Below are 22,139 nucleotides of genomic sequence, written 5' to 3'. Positions count from 1 at the left end.
TATATATATATATATATATATATATATATATATATATATATATATATATATATATATATATATATATATATATATATATATATATATATATATATATATATATATATATATATATATATATATATATATATATATATATATATATATATATATATATATATATATATATATATATATATATATATATATATATATATATATATATATATGATAATATCGCTCACTCCTTTCAATAACGTCGTATTTAAAAAATCGTAAATTTTCAGTTGCGCATGTTTTCGGAATCCCCAGAAAATGTACTATATCCCAGCAAAAGTGGCATATTTTCAATTTAATATATACCCGCTATAGAGCAGAAAGTATTGGTTTTGCATTTTGAAGAAAATGCATTGTTTAATTATTTTTATTTAAATATACTTAATATTTTTCAAATGGAGAAAAAACATTCATATTTTACCTAAAAAGATCTGTTGCACAGTAAAAAGTTCAATAAATGGCCTGATATTTATTTTAAATACATTTTATTGTATTTATTATCTTTAAAAACGATCTCCTGAAAAAATAAGTTTTTTTGAAACATGACGTTGTTGAAAGGAGTGAGCGATATGTGAGACGTTTCGTCTTATTAAGACATTATCTAATACTAAGTGTGAGGAGTATCAAACACTTGAGTGTTTGAAAATGTCTGAATAAGACGAAACGCATTACATATTGTCATATACCTACGTTATTTTATATTTTAATAAAAGTATTGTGGAATACAATCCCATAACTGTGTTAAATTTTGAATATATTACCCAACAATTCAAAATGGAATTCTAGCAACTGTCTGCAGTGAAAATAAATAAATAATCTTTTTATTTGTCATGGCTACGTTTATCTTTGCGCAAATGTAAGAAGGATCCTTCTCTTCGCGTAATTGAACAATTGGACATAATTTGTAGAGGGCGTTATTTCTAATTTAGGAGCTGTGTTTTTTCGGTGTGGCAACCTCTAATTTTCTCTCGTCTTCACACGACCAGATACCAACTATCTCGATTGTTAGCAAGGCTTCATCTTTGCTATATCTCTCTATATTTAATATAATTTCTTCTTCAACGGAGTGCTGGTACCAACTTTAATGTATGTTAAAGAAGCATGGAGTTGGAAAAAGAAAGACAAAAGTGGACTGAATTCAATATGAGATCTCTCGGATTAATGTTTGACAAAACGATGTATAACACATGTTCAAATAGTGAAATAAGGAAAAAATTCAATTTCGATCAAATTAAAAAAGGGGCGTTGAGATTGTTTGGACACGTGGAATGAAAGGTGAGGAAAGAACGGTAAATTGAATTGATTGATTGAGGAAAACTAGTCATGATCAAGTGTTTCAAATACTTGAAAGCGGTCAGGTCAGGAGTTGGATTAATCGCGGGTTGCATGAATGTGGAAGTGGTGAGTAATGTTTGCAAAGACAAAGTAGTTTTGGCGTACTATTCTGTCTACTTACCCTTGCGGGGAAAGGCGTGATGGTTAGTTAGTTTTTTTACACATTTAATAAATTTGAAGTAATATTGACGGTTATCAGTCACATTAACACGTAATTATTTAAAAGTGTCTCAAAGGAGTGCTGAATTCTATATTTGAGAGTACCCCCTTAATGCACTTTTGTATGGAGCCTCTGTGTCGCATCACGTGGTCCACCTTTTGTCTTCTCCACTTCTACAGCAAGCTCCGCCTTCACGTACCTCGTAAATTTGTACATCACCTCATAATGGCTTATGGAAAACCTCATGGGCAGATGGTAACTATTCATTTAAAAGCTGAGCTTTAAAATTTGTTGCTAGCCTATGATGCAGAGCGTCCAAATGAATAATGGCCTCACATTACGAGATTCTTTTATTTAATTGTCGGAATGTTTTAATACACTTCCACATATCAATGAGCCGTAATTTCACCATGATAAATGGTTAACTGATAGACCATCGGGCCATTAGTTTCTGGCACGGAACAATTTAGACCCAACAACTTAATTAATGTTCCTGAACAGAGATTTATAATGTAATGTGACAGGCACTGATTGAGGCTGCTTGGGTCAGAGGTCGAGCTATTAATAATAAGGAAAAAATACTGCGGTCTAACAACGTTCGTACATGGATATTTCGGCTATGAAATGTCTGGATAGTGACAAAATTAATGCCGATATTGATATCTAAACATAAATCTCATTTAAAAAAATATATATGTATATTGATACTTCAACGTGTGGTTAATTTTGAGTATTTATAAGGCTAACGACCTATTAAAGGCTGTTTTAAGTGATCTCTTAATACACGTGTAACATTCACCATTCCACCCATGATGGACAGACAAATATTTTAGTATTTTTTTTTTAGAAATCATATATATATCGTAAGCATAAGAGCTGTCTCTTTTTTGGAAAGGCTAAGCGCAACTAAAATTACCGGATTATGTTAAGTAGAAATGAATAGAAATTACATTAAATTGTATAATCTTTTAAAACTATATTAATTTAATAAAATAAATATTTACATAATCTATATTATAGCGTTCCGTGATTGAGTTCACGACAACCATCTTTAATTGGATTTAGAAAGCCTTTATTTAGCGGAGACCCGTAAGCTCTGCAAATACCCTGACTTCCATTTTCTTCTTTATCTATGTTAAGATGTAAAAAAATGTAAACATAAGTGATTTTCACTCTCGCATTTATTTGATATTAACCTGACAACCACACTACCTACTCATTTTTTTTGGAACTCATACATTTGCCATAAATTTAATGACGCTTTACATGTATATGTGAGTTCACGGGAGCTATTATTAGTTGGTCTGAAAAAGCTTTTATTTAGCAGAGACCCTTTACGCTTCATATTTGTTTTTCAATTGACTTTACATGCGAGTTCTCGGCAGCATCTGTGATTGATTTGAGTAAGTTTTTAATTGGAAGACACTTCGAAACCTCTCGAAACAAAGAGTTGGACAAACTTAAAATATTGTCTATAAATTTCTCTTAATGAGTTCGATTGAATTAAGTAAGTTTTTAATTGCAGAAACTTCTCTACCTTTGTGATCAAAGATTTGGATACACTCAAAACAGTGTCTCTAAATTTCTCCCCATTAGGTCAGAATTCGAAACATACAAACAATAACACATCCCTCATTAAGTCTCCAGTCCGATACATACATGGGAATACTTTTCTTCTTCTTCCTGGCTTCATCCCAACTTATCGTCTTCGACTGTTGGGGTCAGCTCTCTTTGTCCCCCAGGTTAAAGGTCCTTCTGTCATGGACAACGTCACCTAGGCCAAGCCTTCAAGTCATGTTTAATTTCTAGACTCCTGATGTCACATAAAATAACCATAAGTGTAAAAATTGCGGTTACTATGGTATGGTATTAAATTGTAAAGTAAAAATACTAATAGTACCTACTATTAAATTTTAATTACTTGCTTGATGACTTTCTGTGGTCTGCAAGATAAAGAATTTATTTATTTTGTTCATCTTAGTACTTTAAAAATATTAATATATTTTTCTAAAGAAGTACGTAAAAACGAAATATTGGTATTTACAACGTATATATGCAGCATATTTAGGAAGTTATATTTATGTCAGTTGAAGCATAAATATAACCTCCTAAATATTAGTAGTGTGGTTGTTTATCACGGGTAGAATGGTGAATGTTACACGTGTATAAAGTGGTCACTCATACCAACATATGACGGGTCGTAAGCCCTGTAAAAACCTAGACTTCCATATTCTTCATCATCCATATTAAGATATCAATCTAACATCTAACTCGAGACAAACCTAGAATATGTGAAAAAAGAATTAAGGATACTTAAAATATTGTAATTAATAATAATGTATTCCACATGGCTAACGCTTCAAGCTTCAAGAAAGAATTTTTTTTAAATGATCATGCATTTTCGATCGCCAATGGCAAATATTTAGAGCTAATTACCAAATTTAATTTAAATCACAACCGTTAGCCTTTAGGGACAAGAAAATTACTCTATTGTATTTAATGTGTTCGTTTTTGTATGAAAAAAGCACAATTTGCCCCCGGCGACAACAGACTTCAAAATAATGTAATATTTAGGAGATTCATTATTTAAACGGCTGATGGCTAATTACTCGTTGTACATATATACATATTCATATGAGTATCTCATTTGATGATTTAAATATAAGGATGCTATTTAAAGATTATTTTCATTGCATTTAATCATTTTAGAACAGGTGGTTGATTTTGTATTGAACAGTACGTTTTTTAGAGATGGAAACATTGATAATACAAATATATATATATATATATATATATATATATATATATATATATATATATATATATATATATATATATATATATATATATATATATATATATATAAACATACACACACACACAAACATGTGTGTGTGTGTGTGTGATATATGAAGTTGTAATAAACATACTCAATAATATCTCTGTGTTCAATGAAAAATTTACTGCAGTTATTTTCGTAAATTTGCGCTTATGAATGGAAATATTGGGAAAAGGCATCAAGTTTAAATATAGTAATGATTCGATATGATTTCAGAAATCAAATTTTCAGAACTCCTAGATATGTGATGAGATTGATCACATATCTACAATTCTGAAAATTTTAGTACTGTGGTTATCAATCATGGACAGAATGTTGAATGTTACACGTGTTTAAAGTAATCACTTAACTAGCGTATGACACGTTTTATGCCCTGTTAATACCCAGACCCCCACATTTTTCTTCATCTATGTTGAGATGTCAAAAAGTTAGTTTTTAGTTACATTTTCTTGATTGTTCGATAAAATAGTATGTACAAATGATGAACGTAATTTTATTTTATGTATGATATACCCCTTAAATCTGGTTGAATCCGGGGTGAAACGTAGACTTTAAGACACCAGATATTAAGCTAAAAAAATAATATCTAAAATATTAAATGAGAAACCTAGTGTGCGACCCATCACGACATATGGGATCGAATGCATAGCGAACACTGAAGTAACAAAAAACGTGCCAAGAGTGTCAGAAATGAAGACTCAAAACAGCATATCTGTCAAGAGTCTAAGAGATAGAATAAGGAACACCAGGATAAGGGAAATATGCGAGATTGCAAATGTCATTAGAACCATCCAGACTCCCCCACATTGCACCGCACGGGCAACCCCAGGGTAGACGAATCCCGGGCAGATTACGAGAGAGATAGATTAATAGCTGGGAATCGACATCGCAAGAGGCTAATGCCTTTTTAAAATAGGCCACAAGAACCACACCAAGCAGAAGAAGAAGAAGATAAAAAAGAAGAAGGTTTTGAATAAGACATCGCTCGCTCCTTTCAAGAATGTCATAAATAAAAAAAAACTTGATTTTTCAGGAGAACGTTTTTAAAGTTTAAAAATATAATACAATGTATTAAAAATAAATATCAAGCCCATTATTGATATTTTTACTGTCCAACAGATCTTTTTAGGTAAACCTGAAGGTTTTTTCTCCATTTGAAAAATATTTAGTATATTTAAAAAAATAATTAAACTATACCTTTTCTTCAAAATGCAAAAGCAACACTTTCTGCCCTGAAGCGGGTAAATATTAAGTTAAAAATATGCCTCTTTTGCTGGGATATAGTGCATTTTTTAGGCATTGCAAACATGCAGAATTGAAAATTGACGATTTTTGATATATAGCGCTGTTGAAAGGAGTGAGCGATATGGTACATACATTTCTTTGACCTCGAGTAGTATATTTGCGGTGTCGCATCAACTGAAGCTAGGTTGTATCCATTCGGACGTTAAAGAATTGCAAAAAATGACGTCTGACCACACGTCTCCAAGGACCTCTAACAGAGTACTTACAAAGTAACCTATTATTGCATATTCTCATTTTAGAGCGGCCTTTATGGCTAATTTACGGCATTTCTCCTGGCACCTCGTAAAAAGGAAACCCATGTACAGAATAGTTTATGGGTTTTGAACGTTTGTGAGAGCCATTGGGATCCCATAAACGGAAGGCATCTAATCTCGCATTCCTTTTAGAGAATTCTGTTGTGTAATACAGTGCTGTATTCTTATATCTTATTGACTCTTTTAATGGCAAAATAAAAAATAACCAATTATATATTTAAAATTTTCTAATACAGCAAAATGAGGAGATATATAAATAAAATTATCTAAAAATGAAGGAAATTATTTGCAAGGTAACACGATTGCATAAAGAGTATATTCTAATTAATTTAATAATGGCTTATATAAACTTAATAAAAACTAAATATTACGCTTCTAATAGAACTAATAGAACGTAACACCAATCTGTCTTTGCAAACAATCTTGTCTTCTTCCACATTCATGCATGTCCTCATATGTAGGTATGAGTTATGACGATTATTCTGACTCCTGACCTGACCACTTTCAAATATTTGAAATATTTGCTCATATCACGTTTTATTTCAAATCTACATATATCATCTGTTTTATAAAATTTATGTTATTTCTTGAATGTTTTTCGCAGATACTTTGTGGCACATTTTATAAACTTTATAAAATTAAACAACTTTGTTTTAACCACTTTTTTATTATTAGTACACTTTAACCTACGTTTCGACAAGAACCTTGTCATCATCCAGTGAAACCGGTAGGTTAAAGTGTACTAATGATAAAAAAAAAGTTTGTTATTTGTTTAAATAAATAGAATTGGAACAATCCAAATCCAATCCACTTGTTGGGTCAAGATACTCTTGAAAATATATGTTAAGAATATGGAATTTCTGTAGTCCCATATTGATCACAAATTACATGACACAGTCAAACAAGTGTCATACGAATCTGTAGCAATTTGTGACGCTTATTAAAAACGAGAATATGTAAAAAAAAGAGCAATAATTTTTGACTTGCTGACAGGTTTTTTTAGGGTAATGTTTTACATATTACAATATCATAATAATTGGATAAAAACCTGATTTTATTTTTAATTCATATCATAGGAGTATTCCAGCTAGTATATAAACAACACGTTATTTTATTCATAAATAATGCGTCGATTTTCTCGTCGATCTAAAAAAAGATTGATTAGAATTGCGTAAACACCTCCCTATATTCGCAAACTTAATATTCATAAACGACATACGTTTTTAATAGCACCTATAATCTAACTTTATTTTTTAATGTGTTGTACACGCGTTGAATAATATAACTTGTTATTTACTACTGTGCAGAATGGCACAGAACTTGAAATCATTTGTATATTCAAACAAAAACAATTATTTTCTTCCTGGTTCCATCGCAACATACGTGTTTGTGTATTGTATGGGTCAGCTCTCCTCTTCCTCAGGTTGTACGTATAGATCCTTCTATCATTTTGGACCCTTTTCTTGGACGAATTTGTTTTTTCTGCTTCATTTTTTTTCCATGAAGCTTTGGTTTATTTGATTTTAATGTTTTTACCCACCAATAGCCGTCAGGATTTTGTTTGGGATTTAAAAAATCATCTTTCTAATATTTGAAATTATTACACGCGGTTCATAAAAAAAATGTATCAAACATTCAAATATGTGATACATTTGAATATTGGTTATTTCAGATATTTTTTGTTGAAGAAATAATATTCATTTTATTTTTTATTTCTAACAGGTTCTAGTAGTTTAGAAGCAGATTTAAAAGTAATTTATTTTTTCAATGTAACCACAGGTTGTAAATAATTTTAAATTGAAATTTCACTGATCCCTACGTCGTTATTAATACATAAGATAAATTTATTTGAATTAAATCAAGTTTTAAGCGATCGATTGTAACATTAGTTTCCTGCCCACACGATACTTTCATAACACATTTTCCAATAAATAAGCCAGACACCTTAGATTCAATCAAAATGTCGTGTATGTAGGTGGAATAAATGATTATTTCAAATACCTCAAAGTAATTGATTCCGAACTGCCAAGGCAATGTAAGTAATGTGTGACCGGTAAAAACCGATTGATTTGTACAGGAAAATGGCGTAGTTTTTTTAATTACCGATCTGAAACAGGGTTGCCAGAAGCTAGCAGGTTTAAAAACAGTTTAAAAATAGTTTAAAATAACCGGAGAAATAATAAGTTTTCGTATTTTTAATGAAATTACGCTAGCCACCCTGTCAGCAGCAAAAATGCGAAAATAGAGATCTTAAAAAAGGTAAAACAAAATTATTTTTCTTTTGTAATCTGAAAACTGATAAATCAGATTTTTTGAAAGTACTGTTTTCAACAATGCTGGTAGAGTAAGTTTTCATTAATTTACAAATAGTGAATGGGCGCGGATTTTGTAGTCCGATTTTATATCCATATCTAACGATTTAATTTAATTTATTCAATAATTTATTTAAACATGACAAACTAATAATTAAAGCGGATTTGAATATAAAATATAAAATAAGTAAAAAAACAACTGCCAACCATGGTAGTTTAAACATAGTAACGGTAATGATCGCTATTTTTATATTAAAAAAGGTATCAGTTTTGTACTGACATTTCTTATTGGAACTGCATTTTTTTGACCAGCAACCGATTTTCTTCGTAACCGACATCATCAGACCAGACTGATGATGTGTCGGTTACGACGAAATCCGGTTGCTGGTCGAATAAAATTCGTGTGGAAAAAATTACACAGTTGTTATTTTATTCTAAAAAGGTGTGTTTCGCAGATTTATTTGTATTTATGTGGCATGCCTAGGTCCACAGTCTGCAACAGTAACAAGGCCAAGAAAAAAAAATATATAAATATAAATATATATATATATATATATATATATATATATATATATATATATATATATATATATATATATATATATATATATATATATATATATATATATACATATATATATATATATAACGTGGTAATATTTTTCTTTGTTAATTGGGTGTAAATAATATGTAAAGTGGGTGTATAATAATAAAATAAACAATGTGTTGCTTTTTAATTGAAGTTTATAATTAAAATTTATTCTTAATTTATCTTTACAATATTTTTCTATCTATCTATCTGATTCTGACAGTAAACAATAATATATTTTTTCTATCTGATGTCTTTTGTTTTATTCAGTGTACTTAATAAAATGTATATATATAAATATATATATATATATATATATATATATATATATATATATATATATATATATAAATATATATGTATATATATATACATATATATAAACATTTATATTTGTTACGTAGCGCTATAAGCCAGAATAAAATAATGAGTATCCTCAAAGATAATTTCAAAGAAGATGATGGGGGCAAAATGCAAATGAATCATTAATTGCTACCCGTTTCTCAAATTGAAAAAAACACATTTAAATTGAAATAAACGTGACAGATCTGTAATTAAATTAATGTTTTGTTTTCGACGCGTGGAGCATCTTGTGTGTGAGATAGATATCTTGTGAATTGGATACACCAGATACCGAATCCAATTTTTAATGATTACTACTGCTACAAAATAATGCCTGCTACTGGCATTTCTCTCACCAACGCCGAAGCTACCACTTTGTAACAGTTTAAAAGCGACCATGGTTTTGATGTTATCGCAACAAAAAAAAATACAGGAAAACTTTCATTATTTTAAAGAAATATATTTTCACCTTAGTAATTTGATCACTTCAAGTTGATTTCATATGGTTGGATGATAAAGTGGCGCTAGAGTCGAAAACTTCTAGTAAAATCTGGTCGTCATTCTACTCCAAATTTTCAGACACAATCTTTGTAGGTTTACTTGAAATTATGATCTAAGAGTTAGTTCAAAATCATAAATCTCCTAAAGCAATATTAAGCACCGATTGCTTTATTTTTTTTTACATGACATTGTACTTGAGCATGAGGGTGTTTTTATGTATCTATATGTTTACTTGTCACCAGTAAAAAGGTTTGAAGTGCCATCTCTTGAACGTAACAAAAACACACACAATACTAACTCATAGTGAACAGGGTGATTTTTGACAGCTGCTTTCACTTATTTATATATTTTTTCAATTGATATAATGAAACGTATTAGAAATATGCGCTTTCTAATTTATTTATATTCCATTTAATCAACTTAACTCTATTTATATATTTTTTTAAATAGTTATTATAAAGTTTTCCTTATCCGCCTTGTCCGCCTCCGTTGTGTAATGGTCAGCTACCGTTCTGGAGGTCCCGGGTTCGATTCCCAAGGGGGGTAAAATAAATATTAGTGATTTTTTCACTGTCATATTTATTCAATATTACCCTGGACTGGTACCTGAAGCGGAGGGCTGATCACCTTTCCTTCATGTGTAAACGATCAAGATAACACTGCGTTTATATGACGCAGTGCCCTATGCACCATTGTGCGGCTAAGGGTATTATTATTATTAAAATACATGTATTAAAAAGAAAACCTAGACATGGCTTATTCTATACTATGCTCACTCTATTCACCGTACCATTCTCTTCAATCCATAAATTTAGAGTAGGTACGCAAAATATGTTAAAACAGGTCAATAAATTTTAGATCTACAAACAAATTTATCCGTTATTTCACATTTTACACGAATTAATAAATTTTATAAAACGAATTAATTTGAGAATTTGGTGTAACTGGATAATTGTATCCATAAAATCAGATTTAAATAAAATATGCTGATTTTATTCAATTATGATTGTTTATTGGATTAAGATTTCACAAATAATCGTACATATCGACACGCTCAATCTAAGAACATAGATGAATTCATTAAAACATTACACTCTACTAAAATTATTTGATGTTGTATGGTATACGTATATGAACATCATCTTTTTTACGTACAAAAATAACATTTTAAAAATCTACTTGTATAATTGGTACGAAAATTACAGCACTGCCATCTGTGCCAATCTGAATGCTTTCCTATTGAAAAAAAAAACAAATACTCATTTTATTTATTGATTGGTGACATTAATTTCATTCCAGATTATATCTACTCTTTCTTAACAGCATAGATATAGCGTTCAAAATTAAGTCCTTATCAATATGTACATTATAGGTATCCCAACTATGAGACGAAGCATCTATCGATTTGATACGAAAAAATATCTGGCATTTGATGTGAAATTTTGCTAAGTGATTATATTTATGAACTTGTACAAAGTTTACCATACTGCTCATTATTGAACATTCAGTTGCATTCAATCCTTTCGTATATTTGTTGTTTTTTTATTAGATGTGGACTTTGGCTGACTTTGATACCCTTAATTGAGAATTTGTAAGGTGTATAGTTTTTTCGCTTGAAATAGCATTTAGAGCCTGAAATAACATACCCATTTAAAAAAAATTCTGGGACCTGTTGATTTTTAACATATTTTATTCTTACTATAAATATTCATATGTTATTTATTGTTTCGGCATTAACTTTGTGGTAAGACACGTTACAATGATTAAAGAAAACACTTGTTTTTTACCACTTGAGTTTTATTGAAGACTACATGTTTCAGAAGTTAAACTTCCATCATTCAGTTATTATACAGACCTGAATGATGGAAGTTTAACTACTGAAACATGTAGTCTTTAATAAAACTCAAGTGGTAAAAAACAAGTGTTTTCTTTAATCATTATAAATATTCATCATATCAGACACTGGACTATTCACTCTACGGATGTTATATCAATATATATTACAGGTGTCTCAACAGAAACGGAGCATCTTTCCTATTTATACAAAAGAAGATAGAAGTTTGAGCACCTCAGGGTAGTACCTACATAAGTAAACTGTTGACTATTTTTGTGAGATGCCGTTTTGTCGGGGATATTTTAATAAATTACCGTTATTTTAGAATTCGTTAAGTAGCCAGTTTTTTATTATCTATTTTAGTTTTTACTAAGTAAATACCTTTATTGCTTAAAATCTACGGTGACACGTGTTTCGATGCATTCCGCCTCATTTTCAAACACCGTATGTGACACGGTTACACGGTGACACCGTAAACACGGTATTTAGTAAGTTATTTTTTGATATCTCATCAAAGATGAAGAAGAATATGGAAGTCTGGGCATTTACGGGGCTTACGACCGTCATAGGCTGGTTTAAGTGATCACTTTACACACGTGTAACATTCACCAATTCTACCCATTATTGACAAGCCCCGTAAATACCCAGACTTCCATATTCTTCTTCATCTTTGATGAGATATCAAAAAATAATATGAAAATAACTCCTGTGATTGGAGATAATCCAGATTTTGTGAACAAGTATTTGGACACACTCAAAATGTTGTATTTAGTAAGTTAATCTTAAATTGTATAGATTTTACCACAAAGCGACTGCCGAGTGAATTAATGAAATTAGCCTTTTTTTTATTTGATACAGCTTTGTCCTCGATATTTAAATTAGTCTTTTTGAAAACTTTACTGTTCGTCTAATTATGAATAAAAATCATCCAATAGCATTCGATTGGAAGGATTATTTTATGTCTGAAGTTGGCACTAACTTTTAAATTTATTTAAAAAAAATCATGACTCACAGTGAAACAAATATTCCAATGGATATGAGTAAATCATAAGTGCCAATTTGTCAAAGATATGTGATAATGACAACGCTTCAATTATTTTCACCATAAATATGGTTTTAATTTTGGGTAATCTATCTTGTGATCCTTCGGTGTATATGATTATTAATTTCGTATATTTTTCAAACATTTTTTTCACCATACGTGTGATCAGGATTGATAATCAAACTATTATAATAATTGCTACATGTTGAATCAATAGTAATAAGTGGTAATTACGATATTGCTGTAATCTTTATTCATTTACATTGTTCGTTAGGCTAATAAATCAATGTTCAGTGTAGTTTAATATTATGTTGTATTATATTAGGTTGTTATCAAACACGTATCCACTGCGGTATTATTCATGTTTTAATTTCCCTTCAATCCACAGTTATTTTTCTCGTTGCTAAAAGCTTTTTGATCTGCTTCTCCAACTGTTCGTTTTAACTCCTCGCGATCTTCGTCAATTTTTAGTGCGACGTCTCTCAAGGCTGCGTTCACATCTCGGATTTGGAATTTTTACTTTTTTAAATTGAGGTTTCATTAATTATTTACCTTGATTATTATTTATAAGGTTTATAGATTAATAAGTGAAATTTGGTTAGGTACATCTTGCCAAAACACATTTAAAAGGAGGGATAGTGTGGGCTTATGAGGAACTTCTAAGCACTTGCTTATTGCTGGGATTTGTTTTTTATCACTTAACTCTTTCCCTTAATTTATTTATTGATTTGGCGTTTAATTTGTAGAACTCCATTTTAATTCATGTATGAATTTTAAATCCAACACAGTTTTTTTTTAGTCTACTAAGTTGTATTTTATTAACAAAAACACATAAAAAATTATATTGTGACATTCGTTTGATAATGCCCTAACAAGGCGAAACAATTGTCACAATATAATTTTTTATATGTTTTTGTTAATAAAATACAACTTAGTAGACTCAAAAAATTCTGTGTTTGATTTAAAATTAATACATAAACTTTCCCTTCATATTTATGCATTTCAGTAGATCTCCAATTAATATTTTTTCTTGTCGCTCGTATTGAAGAAACAAATAATTAATAAATAATCAGAGAAAAAATATAGTACTAAAATATAAATAATCAAGTTTTCAAATATATGTATCGAAAATTGACGCGTTATTTCATGCTCTATCTCCTAAAAATATAAACGAGCTAATTCTGAATGAAAGTCACCTATATTCAATTATGGAGAGGTATATATTTCATAACTTCTCGACAAGGGGAGCACCAACAGCTAAATTTCCACATTTATCAAAAGTACATCAAAATGTATAAATACATCTATTTTTTAATAGATTTATATTATCCACTGACACTTCGTGATGGAATTGCATTTTTAATTTATTATTAGATTAAAACCAATATTTTTAGCTTTTCCACTTTTTTATTTGACCAGCGACCGGGTTTCGTCGTTACCGACATCATCAGACTGGTGATGTCGGTAACGACGAAACCCGGTCGCTGGTCAAATAAAAAAGTGGAAAAGCTAAAAATATTGGTTTTAATCTAATAATAAATTATAAATACATCTTTCAAAATTAATGCGATTATGACGTTCAATAATGTGTAGAATGGTGAACCTTATACAAAGTGTTACGTAAAGTGATTACTCAAGTCAGCTTAATGCCAGGTCGTAAGCCCTGAAAAGCTAATATCATTCTTCATTCGTATAAAAATGTTAAATGCATTGTCTCACATTGAGACACCTATAATATAAATCACTAATTGTTTTCAGTTATTTCTGCGTCTAGAAACTGTCCAATGTCTTCTTCTTTTTCTTTCCATGTTCGCTCCCTAGGTGGAGCATATGGCCAACACGAGTCGTCTCCAAGTCACTCTGTCACGCGCCATCTCCTTGGCTTCCTCCCAGGTCAGTCCGGCGTCTCGAAGTTCCGCTGAGTATAGTCGGTGAATGGTCGTCAGCGGCCTTCCGGGGCGCCGGAATTCTCGGGGTTGTAAGAAGAGACATGAGGGGTTGATGCCCTCAGGTGGCATTCTAAGGACATGTCCCAACCATGTCCACCTTCTTCTCTTCAGGACTTCCAGTATGAGGGGCTGTTGAGTTCTTCTCCTCACATCGTCATTCCTGACGAAGTCACACCACTTTATACCCAGTATTCGCCTCAGGCACCTATTTTTAAAACTTGTATGAGAAGAATTTTTTGTCCAATGTATGAGAAGATAATTCTTCAGTTATAAAAAGCCTCTCATTTACATGGAATTCCTAAAGGAAAGAGACTAGTTCGTTTCACAGTCCTTTATATGCGAAATATATAATGCCAACACCATCAGGCATATTCCCATCATTATTTCTCACGGTCCATGTTTCTACACCATATAGGACTGTGAAGAAGCCATTAAATATAGTTTACCATGAAAATTCGACACAAATGAATTGAACCGGTTTAAAATCGTCTTCCACCTCTTTGCTAGATCAATAATTTTAGGAGTTAGTTAATTAGTAATTAGTGGAATATTGAAAATAGTTATTATGGGATGATTTAAAAGATTTTTCATTTTCAATGCTTATCTTTAACAAGTTTCTTAGGTCACTTCAATAGAATTTGACGATAATATTTATATATTTTTAATAAAAGTTTTATTTGGTAAATATTACAATTTCCATCTGTATCTTAAATTAAAAATGGATAGATTTTACCACAAAGTGACTGCCGAATCAATTAATGAACAAAATAGAAAATATTTAAACCAATGCATTTACCATGATTTTTTTTAACATACTCACGATTTTTGTTTGTATAGTTAATAAAAATATTTAAATATTTAATAAATCAAGCATCTCAGTGGTGTAAGGGCGTTGAATTTAAACTCCTGCCAAAAGAGCTTGGATCACATTTTCGCTAACGAGTCCCAAGAATTGTACAAAAAGGAATCATGTAACGCCAAAGAGATGGAGTAAGATCACCAATCAAGCTGAAACTTGTGTACATATATGTATAATTATCTTATTTCTGAATTTATAATCAAACAATTTGCAGAACACCGAAATGTAACGAGACAAAAACAGTTTTCCTTACTTGTAACACTTGTTTTTTATTTATTGTAAATTACGTGATGGCAATGTAACCAGTTAAATATTTGTATGTAAAAAACAAATCATTGTTTTTTTGTGTATGATTTGTTTAATATTTACGCAAAGTAGCATTGTACTTAGGTACATATCGGTAGTGTAAAGGCAAAGGGGTATATCTGTCTCAGACCAAATTTTACAGGAGAGCAAAAACAAACTTGTGAAATTAAATAACTCATTTGATTTATGCATTTTTATATGTACATATCTTAATAAAACTAAATTAGTATTGCAACTACAGATGTATCATTTTGCTAGATTATGGAAAGTACTATTTTAGACATTTTGTGGAACAAACATAGAAAATGAAAAATTTGACAGATATACCCCTTTGCCATTACACTACCGATATATGGAGGCGGACAAATTATTAAAGATATACCTATATATTTAAAATTATGTAACCATTAATAACACTGTAAAGACCTTTTAATACATAGTTTATGTATTGCCTGAGGGCTTTAAATTCAATTAGAAATAAGGTAACAAGTTATTATTCAACTTAAAAAATTCATTTAGTGAAAGGATATTTAACAATAATTTTGGATATGAACAAATCATTGTACACATATCGACCGTTTCGGCTAAAATATTATTTACGCTGGTTAGATAAATATCGTTCTGTATTGGTTAATCCGTTCAAAATATGTAAATATAGTCGTACGCTTAATCTAAAAAAAAATAACCTCCGTACGATTGTTAAAAAGGAAGAATACTCATAAATAAGTTATCGTTTTCCGTTACTTCCTGCGTAAAATGATCACGTAAACCAGTTACCAGAGATCCTGTAATTAAGTCATTTAAATAAGTCATTTAAATGCATTTACTTCCGTTTAAGAAACAAAAATACCGTTGTCCTCATTGAGATATCTGAAAGTGAAATATTTTGAAATAGATTTTTCTTCTGTTCAATCACATGAAAGTAATTTTTTTATTATATATTTTTTTAAATATTGTAATTATCATTCTCATTTATCAAAGTTGTTTGCATTGTTTTTTATACTCCTGTCTTACGACTAACGAAATCCTCAAAGGAATATTCGATAAACACCTTTGTTGTAACTTTACCGAGCCTGTCTGAGTACAGGTTTGCAAACCCGAGAGCCATTACTACTGTTTTACTTTCCCTATAAATATAGTCCTTAATATTCATTCTTCTTTATTATTTATAACAGAAATGTCCTTTTCTGAGCTCCTTCACTTACTTATTCTATCAAATCTATTATTGCATTGCTTTCACGTCGCTTTCCCGAAGGGTCGGCAGAGAGTATAAAACGCCACACCATTCTGTCTTTGTAAACATACTTTGTCTCTGGAATATTCGTGCATCTCATCATACATATCCGATGATCCGGCATCTGACCTGACCACATTCAAGTATTTGAAATACTTGACAATGTCGAATTTTCCTCGGTCTTCCTTTGTTCCTATTTTGAACCACATTCGTCTTATGAATCTGTTTTAGTTTTATTTTTTTCCTTAATTCGTTTTTACATATTATATACTTTATATTACATATAATCCACTTTTTTATTCTTCTAATAAAATTCATATTAGTGAATACATAATTTTGAGTGTGTCCAAATACTTGTTCACAAAATATGGATTATCTCTAATTACAGGAGTTATTTTCGTATTGTTTTTTTGACATCACAGCAAAGATGAAGAATAATATGGAAGTCTGGGCATTTACGGGGCCAATAAATGCCCCGTAAATGCCCAGACTTATAACCCAGACGTATTCATATGAATAAACTAGTTTCTGCTCAATAAAAACCTTCTTTTCATCTCACCAATAAATGTCTTTAGTGAAGTTCCAGTGACTTAAGAATAATGTTTCAAAATTGGTTTATATATATATATATATATATATATATATATATATATATATATATATATATATATATATATTTATATATTTATATATATATATATATATATATATATATATATATATATATATATATATATATATATATATATATATAGAAATTCCAAGAATTTGAGTAGTGTGGTTGTCGATAATGGGTAGAATTGGTGAATGTTACACGTGTGTAAAGTGATCACTTAGACCTGCCTATGACGGTCGTCAGCTCCATAAATGCCCAGACTTCCATATTCTTCTTCATCCTTGATGAGATGTCAAAAAAATAAGTGAATATATACATTACTTAAAGTCGAAGTCCTAAGCTTGATGAACCCTGTCCATGATTGGAACATGTATAAGAAATAATTGAATGTCGAGATCCGAGTACTCGGTGATGTATGCAATAATTATTTAGTACTGGAGATATTTCACGAAAGAAACGTAAATGGACCATCATTACTGCTCGATACGATTTATGGATTGGCGGTAAATGCTCGAAACTGGTTCCAATACTAATCCAATATGAGTTCCAACACAACAAAATATAAAATATATTATCTAATCCTACACTTCGGATAAATTCACAAAGTGCTTACTTGGTAATTTATTACAACCTAAATTGGTACCCTTGATATTATTTAATACGTTTAAATTTAATTTATCGTCTATGGTTTAATTAGATTTTAGAACAGTACTGCATTTTTATCGTATTATAATTAAGACCTTCCGCACATAAAAATAAATAATTATAAATATGGTAGATTTCTTTCAAATTTTTAATTTTTATTTTTAATAATCACATCTGTTCAGACATACTTATAATGTGGTATAAAAAAAACATTTTGTTTTTTTTTCATGAGTATCTCATCAAGGATAATATATTTGAACCTTAAGTCGGTAGTAATGGAGAAGAAAAAAGTTGCTATTGTATTAATTTATTTGATTTTGTTTGATTTGATCAACTTATTTAATTAATTTTTATTTTATTTGATTAATTTATTGATGAGGCAGTCATATTGTGGTAATTTTTATCCATCTTAAAATATTATTTGGTAAACCACTATTTTTTAAAATTGGTATTGACACGTATTTCGAATCATTCAGCATCATTATCGAATACCGTATGTAAAGCTTAAAAGCTCAAAACCACCCCTTTTGTTCATACTCCCACTAATAAAAATTAAGAAACAGCTTTAACCTCTATTACCCCTTCAATGTTCTAAGAGCACAACTTTTAAATTTAGACCAATCTTCACAAACACGCGTCACAATATATTTGAAGAAACAACGGTATTTTCACAAACTCTTAACCCATATTTAGTTTATGTCATATACTGGCAAAAATATATTAGATTTGTAAGTGATTCTCATTTATTATAATTTATATATTAAATATGTCATTCGTATATTTTCTATAAAATAAAAATTAATTTGTTAGAATTGTATCATTCAAAATAGTTTCAAAAATAATATTGTGAAATTGATGATATGTGAAGTTCTTCATTTCATATTCTGATATAAGTGTTCGTAATGTGAAATATTTTAATGAGGATTTAAATCAAATTACAACATTAAAAAACTAGTTGAGTATTGAGATTACTTTATTCAAAATCTTCGCAAAATATATCGCTCGCAACTAGGAATCATAATTTATACACCATGTTAAAAGCGAATTATGCATAGAAATAAATTATTGCTTTTTATGTCTGTCAGAATAAATACATTGGTAAGTTGATAGTTGGATAGACAAATCATGGATGTTATTTTTGCCTTTTTCATTTGATGTAGGCATTGAAAAAATATTTACTTTCAAATCTATTTATATCTCAAAAGTGTTTGGCTTATTTAAAAAACTTTGTTTTTATAAAATATTTTTTAATTTCACTTGCTAAGAATATAGGCATCCGATGATTAAATTGACAAGTTCAGGAACGCATATATATTGTATTTATTTATTTAGGGTTGAAGTCAATTGTATACACATCATCTAGCTGGATTATGTTTTTTCTTAGATGTTTGATTCCTCTTTTGGTTTTACCCTCGTTTATAGAGGAACGTTTGATAATATTTTATTATACGAGTATGTAAGATATTGTCGCTTATTGCTAAACATCCATAAAAATACACATATATTGAATGTATCTGAAATGACATTCGATAAGTAGTATGTTAATTAATTTATATTTATCAACACCACATCGAATTATCCAATAAAAATAAATGAGATTTTTGCTTAAATGTACGTCATTATATATTTATGTTATTAATTATTCTTTCAACCTCTGTCCAAATTCAATTTTCATAAGGTACCGTTTCGGGTTTGCTCGTTAATTATGTGAAGACATGGTGATCAGTTCTGCTTTCCAGGCTTGTAATAGAGATGAATTTCGTAAAGAAGTTGAAGGATATAATTGCCATATGAATAAAAGAGGAGATAAAAGGTGGATATAGGAAAATAACAGCAACGGCTAGGGTACTCGGGGTTGAATTGAGATTTAATTTAGAGATACATTCAGATTTTTTTCCCATTTTCTTTTGTAGTTTTGGACATTGAATAGTTCCCCATTTGATCTTTTTGTTTTATATTCTTCACATAATTGATTGACTGAATGTACACATTTATTTTACGAAACGTTTAAAAAATAAATAAATAACCACTGAATGATCTATGTAGTAGAAAATAAGTGTATCATTTTTGTTGTTGTTTTTTATTGTTAATTTATTCATGACTCAAACAAGATGACATTAAAGAATAGTAAATAAAAACCATTAATTTATAATATGATTTCTTCTATAAAGGTTGTATATTGTATGAAAGTGCGATGAATTAATAATTTATAAGGTATAAACAATTATGTGCTATCATAAAGAAGAAAAAATAAGAAAAAATAAGGTTAAAGAAAATATGACATAAATATGCGAGTAGGTACATATATAAACAAGTATTAAAAAAATATTGAATATCATCAATTTCCGTAATTGTTGCCTCTCTTTAAACAAAATATATCTTTATTACATTTTCAAACTAAGTTAGTCCTAGTGCTAAGTCAGAAAAAAATTAGAATAAAAATGATTTCCAGAAAATAATTTTAATAATAATAATAATAATAATAAAACCCTTATCCGTGCATAGGGCACTGCGTCATATAAACGCAGTGTTATCTTGATCGTTTACACGTGAAGGAAAGGTGATCAGCCCTCCGCTTCAGGTACCAGTCCAGGGTAATATTGAATAAATATTACAGTGAAAAAATCACTAATAATTATTTGACCCCCCTGGGAATCGAACCCGGGACCTCCAGAACGGTAGCCGAGCATGCTGACCATTACACTACGGAGGCGGTAAAAAATGATGGATATATTTATTATTTTTGTACCCTGTGAACTTTACCAAATATTTCTCTTCATGTACGGTAAAATACACGAGCAGTCGTAGAATATCTAACGGAAACAACTGTAGGTAGGTACTCTAAACCTATTTTAGTGATATCGGATATCTAAAACTACAAGAAGCGAGCACTCGAAATCCTAACATAATCTTAAGTACTGAAATTATAGAATCTTATCTCAAAGGGCCTCTTCGCGATGCTGAGAGTTCTCTAAGCCCTTTCTCCTCCCATGCATGCGAGTGTAGAACACAGTTACGAGTTCTGAAGTACGTAACATTATACGATAGTATTTACGGGTGTGTGATGTTGCCACATCGTGCCGAGTTGCCCGCGGGTGGGCGTCGGCTCCACGTGAAATATTTTACAATTATTTCCATAAATTTACAATGCCCAAACTCGCAGCGGAATTATCTGAAGTGTAAAACGCCGTACCGCGATGAACGAAAATGGCGTTTCGTTTAAAAAGAAATTTAACACGCTGAAGTTGGCCCCGAATTCACTCTTAGCGTGATTTTAGCCACGTACGTCGACGGAGAGGTTAAAAAGGGAACATCAGTAATGAGGAATGCAAAATCAAGCGAAAAAATTGATATTTTAAATATACGTATCCACAATACCTGAGAAAATATAATGGATACACAAAACATCTAAAACCAAATTAGGATCTTGAAAATGAAAGACATTATCGTATTAACCTTTAATGGATGCGACGTAAACAGTAATACCCCGCTAAACGCCACCCTTATTTACGCTGTTTCCCTATAACGCTGTTTCAATAGTGCAGTTCAGTGATTTAATCGAAAAATGCAATATTTTACTTGGGCGTCCTAATATTTATTCGGTCGCGTGTATGTACAACGTGTCGACTTGAAATTTATACCGTTTTGGTCGTGTGTAAAGTGTGTGCATTCCCAATAATTTTATTCTTAAAGAGATAGAAGAATAGCCAAGCATCAACATCACTTTCTTGAAAAAAAATCATATGCTCAGACCAAATTTGTAAAAGAAAAAGAAGAAGAAGTATATCATATACATGGTATACATCTTCTTCTTTTTTATAGATCCTCAGGATCTGGCCGTGCCGCCGGCTGTCGCTATTGACATGTTGACTGCCGGCTATCTCTCCACCTTTTTGGAGGTCTACCTGAGGGTCTACATCCTTCAGGATTTCATTAAAGGGCAATACGTGGAAGTCTGTCTTCTGACATTCTGTTTACATG

Source organism: Brachycentrus maculatus, unplaced genomic scaffold (assembly GCF_059751285.1).
Source record: "Brachycentrus maculatus isolate JH-2025_06_01 unplaced genomic scaffold, ASM5975128v1 h1tg000036l, whole genome shotgun sequence".
In the NCBI taxonomy this organism is placed as follows: domain Eukaryota; kingdom Metazoa; phylum Arthropoda; class Insecta; order Trichoptera; family Brachycentridae; genus Brachycentrus; species Brachycentrus maculatus.
Note: the sequence above shows the minus strand (reverse complement) of the source record.